Source organism: Mustela nivalis (assembly GCF_964662115.1).
Source record: "Mustela nivalis genome assembly, chromosome: 15".
Lineage (NCBI taxonomy): Eukaryota > Metazoa > Chordata > Mammalia > Carnivora > Mustelidae > Mustela > Mustela nivalis.
The window spans coordinates 46,062,475-46,082,228 of NC_139034.1; the positions used below are offsets into that span (position 1 = coordinate 46,062,475).

General features: G+C 34.8%; 1 pseudogene across 1 annotated transcript; it reads right to left on the minus strand.

Moving 5' to 3' along the window:
- Nucleotides 1-17,197: 17,197 nt before the first annotated feature.
- Nucleotides 17,198-19,384, minus strand: LOC309849071 (heat shock cognate 71 kDa protein pseudogene; annotated as a pseudogene). The gene has a single exon. The product of its transcript is annotated as a heat shock cognate 71 kDa protein pseudogene (transcript).
- Nucleotides 19,385-19,754: the final 370 nt, after the last annotated feature.

Here is a 19,754-nt window from a genome sequence, read left to right on the forward strand (position 1 = left end):
CAGATATACTTTTTAATCAATGACATTCTAACTGTGAATTAAAAACATAATTTCATAAATTTGATAATGACATATTTCTCTAGTAATGTGACAATATATGCCTCATACACTGATAAACTGTGGTAAATTTATTCTAATTAAATCTGCATGTGTGCCTCTCTTTCCCCTTGACTTACTGCATAGATGTTGAGTTTTATATCATCTGGCCTGGGGTAGCACTTAAGAAATGCTGACTTTTTTTTTTTTTTTTTTTGGTCTTTTTACTTTCTCCCACCACTGGACTTCCTGTAAACTCGTAAGTCACTGCAGAACCAGGCACTTCAGGGAAGTGATTGATGATACCAGCTACCAGTCCTTGACAGATTTTGATCCCCACCAGAAATTTGGCATCCATCATGTGCCTGAAATATTCAGTTGTTCCTTGATGATTTAGTATCCCAAATTCTGTGTTCCACAATTTCTATTTGGAGTGGAAAAAATCTGTCATTTTGGAAAAGATGCAGTCATTTCCATTCTTTTTGAGTATCAGCAAGCTCAAAAAAACCTTACAGTGAAAGCTACATTGTGTCATATTTTTCCTAATTAAAAAGAGAATCAACCACATGCCATTCAATTCCTTCTAAATATTATAGTAGGTAACATTATCTTCCAGCATCAAATCATAGCATATGTTATATATGGAGGGCTGTGTACAGCAAGTTATGCTGTGCTACAAAATAGAAAATACATTTTTGCTAATTTAGTATATTTCCTTATTTTCCTTTGTCAGTATTTACCAAATGCCATTTTTCAAGTGTTTCAAGATGCCAAATCAATGTAATTGATGTATCTTACATCATTGCATTTTATTTTACTGTTGACTAAAAATTTTAATACAAACACTAACAAGGATGTGCAAGTTTTTAAGTGAAAGAAAAAATGTTCAAACTTAAGGATAAGCTGAATGTTATGAATAGATAATAAGAACACTTCTTTCTTTTCTGCCGACTTTTTTCAAAGTTACATTTGACGTTCTTGAAGAAGGAAATTTTTAGAAGAGATACCATAAGAACTGTGAGGTGATTAGTCTGATGAAAAAGAGATGTTTTATGCATAAGAAATGACAAATAATTCACGAAAAGGGAATTACCAACTTAAAACATGGCAAATATAACTATTTTACAAGACATTTTTGAAAATATTATTTAATTTAATGTATTCTCTTTTGTAGATTTAATATTTCATGTATGATGTTTTATGGAGTACTTCTCATCTTTAGTGTGCATGAGAATAATTTGTAAAACTTGTTAAAGCAGAATCATGGGAATAACTCCAGAGATTTTGACTTGGTTGTTTTAGGGTGTATGTCCATAAAATTTGCATCTTTAACAAGTGCTCAGATTTTGAAGGTTCTTCCAGGAAATGGACCATACTTTGAGTATAACTGCTTTAGGACACAAATACTAGAAATTCATAAGCAATCAGATATTAGTCCATAGGAAACTGGACTAGGAGAAAATGTCCATGGCATACTTTCTCAACTTTCCTCTAACTTTCTGAATTATTCTCCATCAGTGAGCAGTCGTGTGTGGATAATGCATGAGCTCTGCTATGCCCATCTCTCCTCTGGATACAACTTAGTCCCTTTATTACAGAGCTTGTTTCTCCTGGTGTCCAGAAAACTTGCAATTCCCTCTTCTAACTTGTCCATGAGTACTCTAGAACTGCTTTTCAAGTTTGAGAGTGTTAGACCCAAGTTCTTTAGGAACAGGCATTTTCTCTTTCCTGAACATCCTAGCATCCCAAAGTGCTTAATTAGTGTCTATCACGTAGTAAGTCTTCAACAAGTGTTCATGGAATAAATATGTAAAACCTGAAATGTGACTCATTGCATGAATTAGTTGGTCCTTCTCTAAACCACCTCTTTTCCCCACAATATCTTGTAAACTTTTGTAATCCAACTCACCAGTGGTGGTTATGACACATACAATCACTGAGGTTTTCATTTGTTAGGATATTTTGTTTGAAAATAAGCTGTTTTTTTTTTTTTAATACCTCTAGATTGTCAGCACCTTGAGAGTGATTGTATGACGAGGCTTGATAAATGTTTCGAGTATGTCTAAGTGATGTCTACATTTTATTTTTGAAAAGGTTCAAGCGTATATCCACTTTAAAAACTTAATCATTTTCTACTCAATTTCTGTTCCCAGCTTACACTTTCAACTTAAACTCTGCTTCCATTAGGGCTCTTTTTCCTAAACCTCTGGGCTGTGTAAGGTTCTGCCATTCGGTCCACTGATAGCACTCTGTTCTGTGTCTGAGCATTTATCTAAATGTCATTGTATGTTTTTTTTTTTTGTAATGTTTTATTTTTTTGAAAATCCCCTATCATCTTAAAGATTTAAAAAAATGTCTATTATGGTTTATTATTTCATTGCATAATACAATTTTTAAAAATGTGTTGAAGCAATATATTAAATTATTAAAGGAACCTAATAATTTTAGAGTAATTATTCAGATGCATAAGAACAGTGATAGGTTTATTTTCCAATTACACTATATATTGCTGTACTTTTCTTTTGACTTTGTCTGAGCTACTTATTGGCACTCAATCTATAGATAAATAAGCTATTTAATTGAAAATTTCCAATAGCTTTCTAATGGAAAGAGTTTTGAAATAGCAGTGATAAAAGGTTTACATTGAAATATCCAGCTGTGGTGTCTGGGTGGCTCATAGTTAAGTGCCTCCGACTGAGGTCATGATCCCAGGGTCCTGGGATAGAGTCCCACATGAGCAGTCTGCTCAGTGGGGAGCCTGCTTCTCCTCTGCCTATTTATGCTCTCCCTTTCTGTCAAATAAATAAATAAAATCTTGAGAAAAAAGAAGTACTCAACCAAATTGTCCAAACTATAGAATAATAGGTAATTGGAGAAATGCTCCAACCAAATAAAAAACGAGTATAAGCAATTAGACTTACAGCTAAAATAAGCTCACTATAATTAGATCATAGATTATCCAGGAAATCAATGGCTGTTACTTTATCAAGGAATCATCATCAACTGGGAAACATACGTGTATAATATTATAGAATTGAGTGCTTACCCTAAAGAAGCTAATAATTTTGTCATAAACTAAAAGAGGTATGAAAAGGAGGGAATGACAGAGTATGGTGCAGAAATGATTTGAAATGGAGTCACAAAGTAAAGATTTCTAGAAAAATTATCACTTAAAAAAATAAAAAATAAAATGATTATTGAATTAGGATTTAGAGTGATGAGAAAATTTTTAAAAGAGCATGTACATATTGCATGGAGCACTGGGTGTGGTGCATAAACAATGAATTCTGGAACACTGAAAAGAAAAAAAACATAAATTGTAAAAGAAATATATATATATAATATATAAAAGAAATATATATATAATATCTAAAAGAAATATATAATATATAAAATATATGTTATTTTACATATATATATATATATGAAAAGAGAGAGAAATGGCCTGAGACAAAATGAGAATGAACAAAAATTCTTGGCTATGTGAAACACAATTAGGCATTTCAAGTAGTTCATTTTAGTTGTGAAGCAGGCAAGGGAGAAGTGGAAGATGATGGATTAGAAAAATAAATAGGAGTTACTGATGAAGGGGTCCTGAATAACATTTTTAGCTATTGTTTTAGTAGTGGTGCTAAAACTAATAGATTCTACATGGAAATCAATCCCACCAAAATTATTACATAGCTATTTGTTGAAATTTGAAGCTTATAAATTCCTGGAAATAATCATGGTGTAAGTCTTGATGCCAGCTTGTTAGTTTACAGAAGCGAGTGCACTTTTTGAGCCTAGATACCATATTTAATCCTAAGTATAGATGTATTACTTAGTATTTTTAATAGATATTGTGCCCTGAATTACTTTCATTCATTTGTGTATCTAAGATTTCTATTCTCATTCCCCAGAAATGTTAGGTTATTTTCAGTTTCTAGTTGAAGTAAAAAGGAATTGGAACATACTACTTGCAAAGAAAGATGGATATTTATTTTTGAAATTTACCTTAGAACTGCACAATACTATTAGTAACCTAAATGACAAAGTAAATTTTTAAAAATTACCTACATGAAGGTATGTTATCACTTTTGACACTCTCTTACCAGTTAAATGCTATTTTAATGGGTACTTTGTTTAGCAGCAATAATGTCTCAAAGAACAGCAAGCTGTGTAACCTTGATAAGACTTATGTGAAAGGAACACCTATGATTTAAACCGAATTAAACCTTGAGCTCCTTGTGGAAGAATTCCTTCAGTGATTACCCAATAAAGATATGAGAATGACATACTTTAAATTTTTAAACACTGATAATTTCATTCTGCTGTCAAAAAATTTTATAAAGAATAGTGTAAATGTGTTATCCTATAGCAAAGATAACAATTCTGATGAAATCCTTAAAAACGAGCCTTTCTATTATTGTAAGACAAACTTGTCATGAAATTAAAATGATAAATTATACTCCAATGTAGTCAGCACTACTTTAAAATATGCCAATACTATATTTACAGAATTTTGTCAGTATAGAAAGGAATTAATGGTAAACATTTAGGGAAAGTTTAAAAATGGGAAAAAAGATAAGTCAACTATTCTAGTTGAGAATCAAACATGTTCTTCTCTGCTTCTCATGGTAGAAGCTCTTTTGGAAAATTTCGAAGGGCTGTGTTTTAAGGAACCATTTACAGAAGTTGCCTGTGTTTGATATTTCTTTGTTTTTTGTTTTGTGTGTCTCAGATGACATATTAGTATTTTGGAAACTACTGTGAAAAAGCCAAATGATAAAAGCAAAAAGATAGATATTATATCCATAGACTAGAGAATAGAGGTATTTATGCACTATCAAGATAAAATACTTTAAATAAGAACACACACACAGACTATACGAAAGCAAGAATCTGAACATGCCCCAGCAATGTAAAGTCTAAGAAATCACAGATTACCAGAAAAGTGTAAGGTAGAGGCTGTATATTAATTCATTGGTATTACCAGTAACAGTCTTCCTAAGAAATCAGGAATACATGAGATTTGTTATATTGTTGAACAGTCATTGAAGAGATTTTGAGAAATGAAAGCCAGTTTGGAAAACGTGTACCTATATTCCTTAGAAATGTGTTTAATAACTGCTTGAAAGACATTCTATTTACCATGGGCAATTATAATTTCCCAGTCCTAGAATCCAAGGACATTGCTGTCATTTATAACATTCTCTATGGCTTCTATCATTTCTATCCTAGACCCATCCTATGTGGCATACAATATACACATACAATTAGAAAGCTATTCTCTGTCAATTTCCATAATATAAAGATTTCTGAGATTCTTAGAATGATCACAACTAAGGGTATTCTGAAAACATGTTAATTCTACCATTATTAAAAAAGAGTTTACTTCAGTCATTCCAGATTTTATGTTTTTTATACTTTTCCTCTTTCCTAAATTGAGTAATTTTTGAATGACATAAACATATCTCTATTTAGCTATCCAATTTAAGAAAATATTTTCCAGGCCTTCGCTCAGGCGAGATGGAATACAGTTAAAAACTGAATAATAATTTGCCCCTTACTTTAAAACAATATGAAGTCTCAATTCTGATATCTGTAGTATATACTGTAAGATGCTCTGTGAGCAAAGAATTCATTTTTTTTTTCACCTTAAGCAATCTTTCTTCTTTATTGATCTATTTGTTATAGAATTGACTTGGGCTTAAGATTTTTTAAATGTATTTTTAAAAACTTTCATGTATTATTTGCTTTTTGGAATGAATTTATTTATTTATATTTTAGATTTTTATTTATTTATTTGACAGACAGAGATCACAAGTAGGCAGAGAGGCAGCAGGCCACCCGTAGAGCAGAGAGCCCGATGCGGGGCTCGATCCCAGGACCCTGGGACCATGACCTGAGCCGAAGCCAGAGGCTTTAACCCACTGAGCCACTCAGGTGCTCGTGGAATGAATTTAAATTTAAACAGTTAATATTTGCTGTGTAGTGAGCTACCAACAAAACTTAGTGTCTTGAAAGAAAAGCCGTGTGTTTAGTTTCTGATACTTCAGCAATTTAGGCTGCTCTTTAGAGTTATGACAGTAGAAAATAGGGATTTAAAATAGGGATTTTAACCTTAAATGCTTTTAATCTTTAAATGCTTAAAATAGGAGTTTCTTTTTAATGTTTTATTCTATGAAATAAAATAAATAAGGAAAATGTTATACTTCAGAGATAAAATCAATCTCTTTTAACGTGGAACACAACGGTGTAGAAAGAACTCCCCTATAAACATTCTGTTGCACTCCATTGTACACAATCATGTATTTCCTGTGCTGATCAAGACCAGTCACCTCGTCCAGTATATTAATCACATGTTTTGGCTGCTTCATCTGTGATATGAGAAATTCCAAATGGCCAGAAAGAAAACTCAAATTTCAGTTTAACAGATAAATGTTAACACACAAAATGTAGATTTTCCTCCACTAGGTACCAAGGGTTATAAAAATTGAGAGGACAAAATCACAGGGTACAAGAAGCAATACTTTTAGTTTTGTGAGATATAAATCTTATGCTGCCTTACTTTTATCTGTGTCTGTTTCCTGCACTCAGGGATACTGGCTATAGGTGAAACATCATCTGTATAGTACATGGGATAATGCCATAGGTACCATCCTGCTGGTAAACACCCTATACTCAATAAGGGGTACCTGATCTGCAGCATAAACTGAAAGTGTTTTTGTTTTGTTTTGTTTTTTAAGATTTTTATTATTAGAGCAGAGGGCAGGGGCAGAGGGAAGGAGAATCTTTTTTTTTTTTTTTTCTAGATTTTATTTACCTATTTGTCTCAGAGAGAGAGAGAGCATGGGGGAACAGCAGGCAGAGGGAGAAGCAGGCTTCCTGCTGGGCAAGGAGCCTAATGTCAGACTTGATCCCAGCACCCTGGGATCATGACCTGAGCCAAAGGCAGCCACTTAACTGACTGAGCCACCCAGGCATCCGAGCGGAGAGAATCTTAAGCAGACTCCACACTGAGCATGAAACCTGATGTGGGGTTAGTCTTAGGATCCTGGCATCACAATCTGAGCTGAAACCGAGTCAGTGGCTTGACTAACTGCCACCCGCGTGCCCCTAAATTGAATCTTCATAGACCAAAAAGAACGGGGAGCATTTTTCCTGGTCAGATATTTCTGATGATGGGAGAGCTTAAAATCAATAAATTATAAAATCTTCAGCTTACTGAGTGACTTATTTGAGTTACTACCAGAAAACTTCCTATTGTCAGAAACAATGCTAATAGGACAAGGTGGTGATGGATAAAGCTTTCACTGAATTTCCAAATGATGGTTCTGGCAGAATCATAGATGGCAAGGAAGACAAGTCAATATTCTACTCCAGCGAGATAAACCACTTCCATTTACATAATAACATGGGTTCAGTGTAATCACCCTGCCACCAGTACAGTCATTTGGGGGCCTGTAGTTGGTTAGTTACTATTATAGGCAAGTAAAGCACTCAGTAGTAGTAGGTAGCCAAGTGTTTGGTGAGAAACAGTTCATGTGGTTTTTTTTTTTTGCATGCACAATTTTTCCACCTCTGTGCCATCTTTTTTTCATACAACTATCATGTGAATATTGCTTTGGCTGGGGAAAAAAAAGTCAATTAATATCTATTAGGTAAGAGATCTTAGGTATTTATCGAGAGTGTTTATGCCTTTTTGAATACTTAAGTGGAACACAGATGGTCTCACTATTTACAACTTACATTAAATTTACCCATATAATTTTCTTCAGAATTCATTGTTTTCAATCTCCTAGTCTAGTTCTTTATTTTCTAATCTTGTTCCTACAAATCCTTGCAGTATATATAGCCAACTGTTCTATTTTTCTTATCAAAACTTGTTGGTGGCTGATGTTTTGTGTACCACTGGATTCTCTCAGTGAATACAAGCCAGCCAACTATTCTTTTTGGTGTCCCTATTCAAACCTAGTAGCCTAACGTGCAATGCAATACATAGATTAGAGTTACACATTTCTTCCAAATGTAAGAAGTTTAAGCATTGTGACACTTTCTTTGGGCAAGTGATTCAAATGAAGAAATTTGCCTTTCCCTTTGGAAAATATATCCTAATGTACTACAGAGCATAAGACACTAAGTAACTTTGCTGAAATGATAGATCCATCATTTTGGGTGGGATTTATTGCTCTTTTGAGTACCAGTGTTTTCCCAATAACAGTATGTATCAACATATTATCTTCACAAAATGTCCCAATGTAGATATGAGTGAGGGTCTATGGAATGAAGAGATGATTAAACACTGTGGTGTAAATACGTCACTAATCCAGAAAGGTGATTGGCCCCGAGGCAAAATGTGGAAGATGGCTTGTTATCCTTGCTAGTACTATTTATTGGGTTTAATAAATCCAGACCAACTGCTGACATACAAAATGCTGGGACAGCAATATTTATAATACAGCCACTGTAAATGGAGTCACTATTTGGTTACAGTAAATTCAGTTAGGTATTTTAAATGGGTATGTGATAAAAAGATCATGATCTTTGCTTCTTTCAAATCTTTGATGAGGCATTTCTTCAGGTTGATTGGGTTGGTGAGCAAGATATGCCAGATTCTTTTGTGTCAAGAGAGCAAGTAGGAGGACTGTGCCAGTGGCTTTATAAATCCATTCCAACTATGTATTCAGAAACTAGAAAAATAGTGACAGATTGTGTTTACAGAATTACTGGATTCACTAAAAGTTTGAAATAGACCAAATTCAGTATTTGCTTTGATCTTCAATTACTAAAATGATTAACTATTTTCCTTTCCTTGATGTAGTTACCCTCTTTGTATAGGTATCTGATACCTTGTATAAGTCCTTTCAGAAAATGCCTGGGATATTTATAATATAAAATTTTGCTCAAAATGCAGAGTTACTGTTCCAGGATATTTTCCCATTATTCAAGGATTTCTGGGTCTGAGAACTGACACAAAATTGGTAAATTTAGTAGGGACCGTAAGTCTTTGCGATGATTCAAGGATTTTGTTGTTATTAATTGTCTTGCTTATCTTGTTCTAAAAATTTTTTGGCTGACAAAAATATTGAGAAGGAAGTTTTTTTTTATTATTCCAGTATGGATGATACATCTATTTTTGTCTTTGGATACCATGACCAATAGGTCATTATTGTATATACATATTGTTCTACCAATCTGATAACTGTTGACTCTGCTGTTTATTGTGACCACTACAATGTCCCTGGTTGCTGTGTGCTGTACATTATGTAGTACTCTGAGACTTCATCATCCTCATTGAAATCAGAGAGTACTTTACAATGGAAATACAGTTCTTTCTCAGTGGCCTAGAGAATACAGATACTAAAATTATTTCCAGTAATTTTATTATTCAAAATAATAAATTCCCCCCAATATATACTTCAATATTGCAATACAAAGGATATGTACTCTCTTGTGGAACAAATTTAGGATTAGTAAGAATGCATTTGATAAATTTACTCAACATTTCCATCAAAGTAATTTTTAGTTTGTATTTACATCAAGAGGTTTCAAAACCTTATTTATCCCATGTTTCTCTTTAATCCAAGTTTCATTTGGTGAATGAAGTATCTAATCAGAATAATTTTTGGAAATTGTTTTAATTAAAAAAAATCCATCTTTCTTTGCAAGTAGTATGTTCGGCTCACTTTCACAGATAATTATTACCTCGTCACTCAACATCAAACAAAAAGCATATGTGATGTTTTGAAAATACCTAAGCCTTTGGATTGCAACAGAAATGGGTTTGAATCCAGCCTTTGAAATCATATTTCATCTGTTACATTGTATAAGTCATTGAACATTTATAGGTATCATTATCATCAACATGGACTTCATTGTAGTATATCATAAAACTGAATTTCATACAAAGGTCATTGTGAGAATTATATATGTATAATAAATGATGATATTATAAAAGTCTTATTAAATGAAGGTGAGAATAAATAGAATTAAATGTTGGTAATTCGATTCTAATTTTCATGGTATCTTCCATGTGGCTATGAAGTATTTAACTACAATGCTTTGAAACTGGGGAATGACTTTTTTTTAACTATATGATAGTCAAACTTCCCTGTCTAAACCATGTATATGCTTTTATTGTTAGTCATAAGTGGTGGCTTAAGTGCTTCTGAAACTGAATTAAAAAAATATATATGGGAACAGTGCATGTATATAGGCAATCGAAACACAACTCTTTAACTTGAATTACTGCACACAAAGCAGTTCCATGTTGACAGCTAACTATTATTTATGAGAAGATGATATATTACTTCAAGTTCTCCTGACAGTCTTTATGTATATTTCTTTTACCCAGGACAGTTGCAATTTAATAGTGCATTAAAAGACCATGTGCTACGCCATTTGTCATATGCTATATTTGTATAATCTGTGCTATTTCCTGTTTGAGTCCTAATTAATCTAGCAAACACCTCATTACCTTTTTAAAAACCTGACTCTATTTTAAGGTTAATTATTAAACTATTGCAACAATGACACATTAAGTACACACACGTATATATATTTTGATATGCAGAAAATTCATAGAGTATTGGGGAAACTTTATGATCTCACTTTAGTCATGTTTAATTTTAGCCTTTCTTTATAGGAGTGGTTTTGCCTTATGCTACAGAATATTTACTTTTACAGCCATGTAAACAAATGTAAAGACACTTTTGTGAACTTTTTTTTATGTCACACAATAACATAGATTATCCTGATACCAACATTAAAATGTACCATCCTATTATTAGGAAGTCTTCCTAAACATTTTGGCCTTCCCAGGTAATTTTGTAGACTCTGACTATGATCTTCCCAAGGTGTATAAAATACCATGTAGAAAAATACTCCAGAATATTCCTGTCTATACTGCAAAACTGGTTATATTGAAAATCGTTTTCCTAAGCACACTATCACCAAATTCCATAGAGAAAACACAAGAAAAAAAACAAACCACAAATATGGTATAAATCACTTGTCCTAATCTTTCATTTAAAAGTTGGTTAATAAATTGAGTCCACATTTTAAGAAAATGACACTGAGGAGTCAGTGGAGATGAAGATCAGAAATCTACATTTTAAATAACCTAAGGAAGGAGTTCCTTGGGTAAATTTTGAAAAACACAGTTCTAAACTGTGCTATTCATTTTTGTTTTTCTTCTAGATCTCTATTATATCAAATAAATGGATTTTTTAAATGTTCCTTAAAACATACCTATTTTTGCTTAAGAATAACATTTCTAAAAGATACCATTTTGCTGCTTTCCTACTACCATTTGGAGGTAAACTAGCATTTTTTAGAAAACAAGTCAAGTTCTTTTTTTTTTTTTAAGCCAAGTGTATTTCTTAAAACAAGAAATCAAAAATGAATGATTCATTTGTTCCATGTGCACAAAGGACAGTTTAGATACACACAAATGTACAACAATAAATAAGGATGAAAAGAAAGCTACAGAACCAACAAAAGCTGAATGATTGAATATGTGGTTCTCAGCCTTTAGAGACTTAGAAATATGTTGTCATTTGGATAATAATTGGTTTCCTATGCATTAAGGACGAAAACCTGAAATGTCAGTAGCTCATCAATTACCATCTAGTGATGGGCTTTCTTATCAGACTTCAATTTTGAGCCATAATAGAATTTTATAAAAGCCATTCTACTTGTATTTAATTTAGACTTTCAATAAGTACTGTATTTCAGGCAGAAAAAAAGTATGTTTCTAAAGGTGGTATTTTAAGATCATATTGGTCCTACTTGAGACAAAGCCCTTTGCTTGTACATCTAGGATGAAAAAAAATATAAAGCTTGTCATTCTCAGTGAAGAAAAAAAAGGAGCTCAATAAAATTGGTGAAGTCTTTCTGTATAACCAATTTTACTTGGTATCCTGGAGTCTTTGTAATCTGTTTTATTAGTGCATATAACAAATGCTTAATAAAAGCTCATTTTGTGCTTAGAATCATGTAAAGTACTGAAGTAATGAGCATAGTTAACCCTTTGACCCATCACTGCCTGTGGAAAAGTAACAATTGGAAGGGTTATTTTTACTGAAAGGGGGTAAAAAATAATGGATTTTTCAAAGGTATAAATCAGAGGTTAAAATTAAAAATAACAAGAGATTACTTACAAGTCTATATTAACTAAATGAAACTAGGACAAAAATCTGAGTTTATTTGCAGGTGTTATGCAAAAGAAATTTTGTAGATCCCATGTTTGCCATCTGGGACCTTACGTTCTAAACAAAGGAATAAAAAGATAAATACATAAACATGTCAAAAGAAGTATCTTACTGAGTTTTATAAAGGAAGAATTGGGCAAACCATGATTAACATATAAGAGGAATTGTTAAAAAATGAATATACATTATGCTCTGGATAAAACATCAATGTGTACAGTAACAGGAATAACTAAATAAAGAGTAAAAATGTCACTGCCTATAAATTAGGCCAGGGTTATGAAAGAAATATCATCTGAGGTAGCCCTTAAACAAATAGGTTAAAGACCCCATAAAATACAGTCAAAAAACACATTTCACAAATAGAGTGCATACGTTCAGATATGAAGTAAAAATTAATGAAATTAAAATTAAGTGCCTGTGTTAAAAATGTTTAGTATAAGCCAGAATATATGATTACTGTATTAGTTACTACAAGATAGACTAGTCTGATATTTTCTTGCTATGGAATGTGATTGAAATCTACTCAAAGTTCTTTGGGGAGGTAAAGCGTATGATCCTATGCACTGGCATTGAAAAATCATATGCAAAATGATGATTTGGGAATGCATTCGTCATGTGGGAAAGCTAACTGAGAACTTGTAGTAATGACTTGTAGAAATGAGTAAATGTTTTGGCTGTAGTAACAAAAACTTGACAATATCTTCTCCCACCTTCAGGGAAGCCACTGGTGGTATGTCAGAAATGGCCCTTATGAAAAAGTCAAGCATTTGCAATAGGTAATTAAACAAGAAAAGAGAATAATCATTCAGTTTCAAGAATTGGAGAAGGACAGCTAATTATTTGCCGAAGAGCAGAGGGGTTACAAAGTAAGGTGTAGCCCACATTGAGAACTTTTTCTTGTTTGTTTGACTCTTAAAGATGGCGGAGGAGTACATACAATTCTGAAAACAACAATGAACAGGTGAAGTTAGTGCAACAGAATGATAAGAGTTAACCAGAGGAAACAAAGCACACATGTAAAGCTACTGAAAACAAATATACCCTGTCTTCTTCCAGAAATGTTGGGTACTTGAGTGTTTAAGGGCATATATGCATATATAGGATAATATCAGTGGATGGTCTTGATATTCACATAGCATGGAGGATAGAATATAGTGTAGGTTATAATGCCAGACAGAACTAAGAGCTAACTGAAAAAAGGAAGGTAATTATGAGGCTGGGGATTTAGAAAAGCAAGTGTACAATATAAAAAGGCAGGCTGGTGCTAGCAGTCATTTGAATTGTGATGTGTGGTGTAGGTAGGTTGTGATCAGAGACAGAACTATGTTGTTGATGAAGCATATAGGCTAATAATAAAGGATCTTTGGCTTGCTTAGTTTTCTAATGATTTATAAAACAATGTAAAAGCTAATTAGAACATTCACAAGATAATGAAAAAATTTTTGCAACATGTCCAATATGCCATTCAGAGAAATTAAATTAATTGGCTGTGAGGTTAATATACAAAATTGTTGTGACAGTGTTGAACAAAACATATTTTTACACATTGCAGTACACCGTGGGTCACATTCCTCTAATTTTTTTTATCCATTCTTTAAGTTCTTTTATCTGTCACTAAATTTGAAACAGAAACAGTATATGAAGTAATTCAGTTTTAGTTAGACTAGCTACACATCAAACTATAATTAGTCTACTGAATAATATAAAATTTCTCTAATCCATTTTATCCAGATATTTTCTCTCAGGGACAATTGCTATTTAAGAGTTTCATTGTATTTTCTGACAGGAAGTTCTAGAAATTCTTTGCCAGTGTTTTAATTGTGACCATTTCACAATGTATACAAATATCAAATCATTATGTTGTATACCTGAAACTAACATAATTGTACATGTCAATTATACCTCAATAAACAAAATGCGACTTACTTGGAAAATCACTATAGTGTCAAAAACAATTTGAAAACTTATGAAATTGGAAAAATAAAATTCTGTTATATTTACTTTTTAAAAAGAATGATTTATTTATTTATTTTAGAAAGAGAGAGAGATCAGGGCAGGAAGGGGCAAAGGGAGGAGAGAGAGAATCTCAAGCAGACTTCCTGCTGAGTGCGAAACCCACCCTCCACGCCAAATTGGGCTTGATCTCACAACCCTGAGATCATGACCTGAGCCAAAATCAAGAGTCAACCACTCAAACAACAGTCATCCAGGCACCCCCATTAACTTTTCTTCCTATGTTGTTGGTAATGTTAATTTAAAACACATACTATTTATTTCAAATGAAAATCCTTATGATTTTGATATTTTTTATAAATATAATTAATATAAAGTGTTATGTTAGTTTCAAGTGTAAAATGTAATGGTTTAAGAATTCTATATATTTCTCGTGCTCATCAAAATAAATATCTTCTTCTTTTTTTTTTTAAGATTTTATTTATTTATTTGACAGAGATCACAAGTAGGCAGAAAGGCAGGCGGAGAGAGAGAGGAGGAGGAAGGCTCTTCATGGAGCAGATAGCCTGATGCGGGGCTCAATCCCAGGGCACTGGGATCATGACCTGAGACGAAGGCAGAGGATTTAACCCACTGAGCCACCCAGGTACCCCAATAAATATCTTCTTAATCTGCTTTATTTTACCCATTCCCTCACCTACCTCCTCTCTGGAAATCACTAGTTTGTTCTCAGTATTTGAGTCTGGTTTTTTTGTCTCTCTCTTTTCATTTGTTCATTAGCTTTGTTTCTTTCTTAAATTCCACACATGATTGAAATTTTATAGTATCTGTCTTTCTCTGGTTGACTTATTTCACTTAGCATTATATGTACTAGGTCCATCTATGTTGTTGCAAATGGCAAGATTTCATTATTTTTTTATGGCTAATAGTCCACTCTGTGTGTGTGTGTGTGTGTGTGTGTGTGTGTGTGTGTGTGTGTACCACATCTTTATATATATTAAAATAAATATATATGTGAGATACATATATCTATCTATCATGGACACTTGGGTTTCTTCTGTATCTCAGCCATTATAAATAATAACACAATAGTACAATAAACATAGGGGTATGTATATCTTTTAGAATTAGTGTTTTTGTTTTGAGGAGGTAAATACCCAGTAGTAGAATTATTGGATCATATGGTAATTCTATTCTTAATGTTTTGAGGATCTTCCCTAATATTTTTCACAGTGGCTGCACTAATTGGCTTTCCCATCAACAGTGTACTAGGGTTCCTTTTTCTCCATATCCTCACAAACACTTATTTCTTGTCTTTTTTATTTTAGCCATTCTGACAGGTGTGAAATGATGTCTCATTATGGTTTTAATTTGCATTTCCCTGATTATTAGGGATGTTAAGTATTTTTTATGTATCTATTAAGACATCTTTATGTCTTTAGAGAAATGTCTACTTAGGTCCTCTCCCCATTTTTGGTCAGATTAGTAGTGGTTTTGGTGCCAAGTTTTATAAGTTCTTTGTATTTTTTTGGATATTAACTACTTATCAGATACATCATTTACAAATATCTTCTCCCATTCATTAGGTTGCCTTTTTGGTTTGTTGATGGGTCCTTTACTATGCAAAAGCTGTTAATTTTGGTGTAATCCTAAACATTGAATTTTGATTTTGTTTTTCTTTTTTTTTTTTTAATTTTTTATTTTTTATAAACATATATTTTAATCCCCAGGGGTACAGGTCTGTGAATCACCAGGTTTACACACTTCACAGCACTCACCAAAGCACATACCCTCCCCAATGTCCATAAGCCCACCCCCTTCTCCCAAACCCCCTCCCCCCAGCAACCCTCAGTTTGTTTTGTGAGATTAAGAGTCACTTATGGTTAGTCTCCCTCCCAATCCCATCTTGTTTCATTTATTCTTCTTCTACCCACTTAAGCCTCCATGTTGCATCACCACTTCCTCATATCAGGGAGATCATATGATAGTTGTCTTTCTCTGCTTGACTTATTTCACTAAGCATGATACGCTCTAGTTCCATCCATGTTGTCGCAAATGGCAAGATTTCATTTCTTTTGATGGCTGCATAGTATTCCATTGTGTATATATACCACATCTTCTTGATCCATTCATCTGTTGATGGACATCTAGGTTCTTTCCATAGTTTGGCTATTGTGGACATTGCTGCTATAAACATTCGGGTGCACGTGCCCCTTTGGATCACTACATTTGTATCTTTAGGGTAAATACCCAGTAGTGCAATTGCTGGGTCATAGGGCAGTTCTATTTTCAACATTCTGAGGAACCTCCATGCTGTTTTCCAGAGTGGCTGCACCAGCTTGCATTCCCACCAACAGTGTAGGAGGGTTCCCCTTTCTCCGCATCCTCGCCAGCATCTGTCATTTCCTGACTTGTTGATTTTAGCCATTCTGACTGGTGTGAGGTGATATCTCATTGTGGTTTTGATTTGTATTTCCCTGATGCCGAGTGATATGGAGCACTTTTTCATGTGTCTGTTGGCCATCTGGATGTCTTCTTTGCAGAAATGTCTGTTCATGTCTTCTGCCCATTTCTTGATTGGATTATTTGTTCTTTGGGTGTTGAGTTTGCTAAGATCTTTATAGATTCTGGACACTAGTCCTTTATCTGATATGTCGTTTGCAAATATCTTCTCCCATTCTGTCAGTTGTCTTTTGATTTTGTTAACTGTTTCCTTTGCTGTGCAAAAGCTTTTGATCTTGATGAAATCCCAATAGTTCATTTTTGCCCTTGCTTCCCTTGCCTTTGGCGTTGTTCCTAGGAAGATGTTGTTGCGGAAGAGGTCGAAGAGGTTGCTGCCGTGTTCTCCTCAAGGATTTTGATGGATTCCTTTCGTACATTGAGGTCCTTCATCCATTTTGAGTCTAATTTTGTGTGTGGTGTAAGGAAATGGTCCAATTTCATTTTTTTTTTTGTGCCAATTTTAAATACAGTTTTATTTAAGACATTGCATTTTCCACTTAACAATACAGTGCTTATAAAGTGCAATGTTTATTTCCTTTCCCTGTGCACATATTCCATATTCAAGTATCAAGAATGCCCAGTTTTTTTGCTATAGCAGCTCAACATTATAACTGCCATGGAATTTGCTACAAATTTGGGTCCTTTGAATATTGTATGTGGAACAATGCTCAACCTATTTATTCTCAGATTGGTTTAGTCAACCTCTTCAATGGTGGGCCCAGAGGAGGCACCACCAGAGGGAGGAGCTCCACCACCAGGGAAGCCTCCAGGCATTCCTCCTGGCATGCCCCCTGCACTCTGGTGATGATGGGGTTGCAGACTTTCTCCAACTCTTTCTGCTGGTGTTCAAATTCTTCCTTCTCTGCAGTCTGGTTCTTATCAAGCCAGTTGATGATTTCATTGCACTTGTCAAGAATCTTCTGTTTGTCTTCATCATTTATCTTGCCCTGAAGTTTTTCATCTTCAACAGTTGCTTTCATGTTGAATGCATAAGACTCCAGTGAATTCTTGGAAGACACCTTGTCCCGCTGTTTCTCATCTTCAGCTTTGTACTTCTCAGCTTCCTGGACCATGCGCTCGATATCTTCCTTGCTCAAGCGGCCTTTATCATTAGTGATGGTAATCTTGTTCTCTTTTCCTGTGCTCTTATCCACAGCAGAGACATTGAGGATACCATTAGCATCAATATCGAAAGTGACCTCAATCTGAGGGACACCACGAGGAGCAGGAGGTATGCCTGTGAGTTCAAACTTTCCAAGTAGATTGTTGTCCTTGGTCATGGCACGCTCACCTTCATACACCTGAATAAGCACACCAGGCTGGTTGTCGGAGTAGGTAGTGAAGGTCTGTGTCTGTTTGGTAGGAATGGTAGTATTACGCTTGATAAGAACAGTCATGACTCCTCCAGCAGTTTCAATACCAAGAGAAAGTGGAGTGACATCCAACAGCAGCAAATCTTGAACATTTTCAGATTTGTCTCCAGAAAGGATGGCTGCCTGGACAGCTGCACCATAAGCAACAGCTTCATCAGGGTTGATGCTCTTATTCAGTTCTTTTCCATTGAAGAAATCTTGGAGAAGTTTCTGAATCTTGGGGATACGGGTAGAACCACCCACCAGAACAATATCATGGATCTGAGACTTGTCTAACTTGGCATCCCGAAGAGCTTTCTCTACAGGGTCCAGGGTGCCACGGAACAGGTCAGCATTTAATTCTTCAAACCGGGCACGAGTGATAGTGGTATAGAAGTCGATTCCTTCATACAGAGAATCAATCTCAATACTGGCCTGCGTGCTGGAAGAAAGTGTACGCTTAGCACGTTCACAAGCAGTACGGAGACGACGAACTGCCCTCTTGTTTTCACTGATATCTTTCTTATGTTTGCGCTTGAACTCTGCAATAAAATGGTTGACCATTCGGTTGTCAAAGTCTTCTCCACCTAAGTGGGTGTCTCCAGCTGTGGACTTAACCTCAAAGATCCCATCTTCAATAGTAAGGATTGACACATCAAAAGTGCCACCTCCTAAGTCAAAGATCAGCACATTCCTTTCAGCTCCAACTTTTTTGTCTAAGCCATAAGCAATAGCAGCAGCAGTTGGTTCATTGATGATTCTAAGTACATTGAGACCAGCAATAGTTCCAGCATCTTTGGTAGCCTGACGCTGAGAATCATTGAAGTACGCAGGTACTGTGACAACTGCATTGGTAACAGTCTTCCCAAGATAAGCCTCTGCGATTTCCTTCATTTTTGTCAAAACCATAGAAGACACCTCCTCTGGATAAAAGCTTTTTGTCTCTCCCTTGTATTCTACTTGGACCTTGGGCCTGCCAGCATCATTCACCACCATGAAAGGCCAATGCTTCATATCAGACTGGACAACAGCATCATCAAATCTCCGTCCAATCAGGCGTTTGGCATCAAAAACTGTGTTGGTGGGGTTCATCGCAACTTGATTCTTGGCAGCATCACCGATCAATCGTTCGGTGTCCGTGAAGGCGACATAACTTGGGGTGGTCCGGTTTCCCTGATCATTGCCAATTATTTCCACTTTCCCGTGCTGGAAGACACCCACGCAGGAGTAGGTGGTGCCAAGATCAATGCCAACTGCAGGTCCCTTAGACATGGTTGCTTGCGTGTAGGCCTGGCTCGGGTTGAGAAGAAGACAGCAATCCAAAGATCTGGCCCCGCGTTCAATGAGCCAATTTCATTTTTCTGCATGTGGCTGTCCAATTTTCCCAGCACCATTTATTGAAGAGGCTGTCTTTTTTCCATTGGACATTCTTTCCTGCTTTGTCGAAGATGAGTTGAGCATAGATTTGAGGGTCTATTTCTGGGCTCTCTATTCTGTTCCATTGATCTATGTGTCTGTTTTTGTGCCAGTACCATGCTGTCTTGATGATGACAGCTTTGAAATAGAGCTTGAAGTCCGGGATTGTGATGCCACCAACATTGGCTTTCTTTTTCAATATCCCTTTGGCTATTCGAGGTCTTTTCTGGTTCCATATAAATTTTAGCATTATTTGTTCCATTTCTTTGAAAAAGATGGATGGTACTTTGATAGGAAT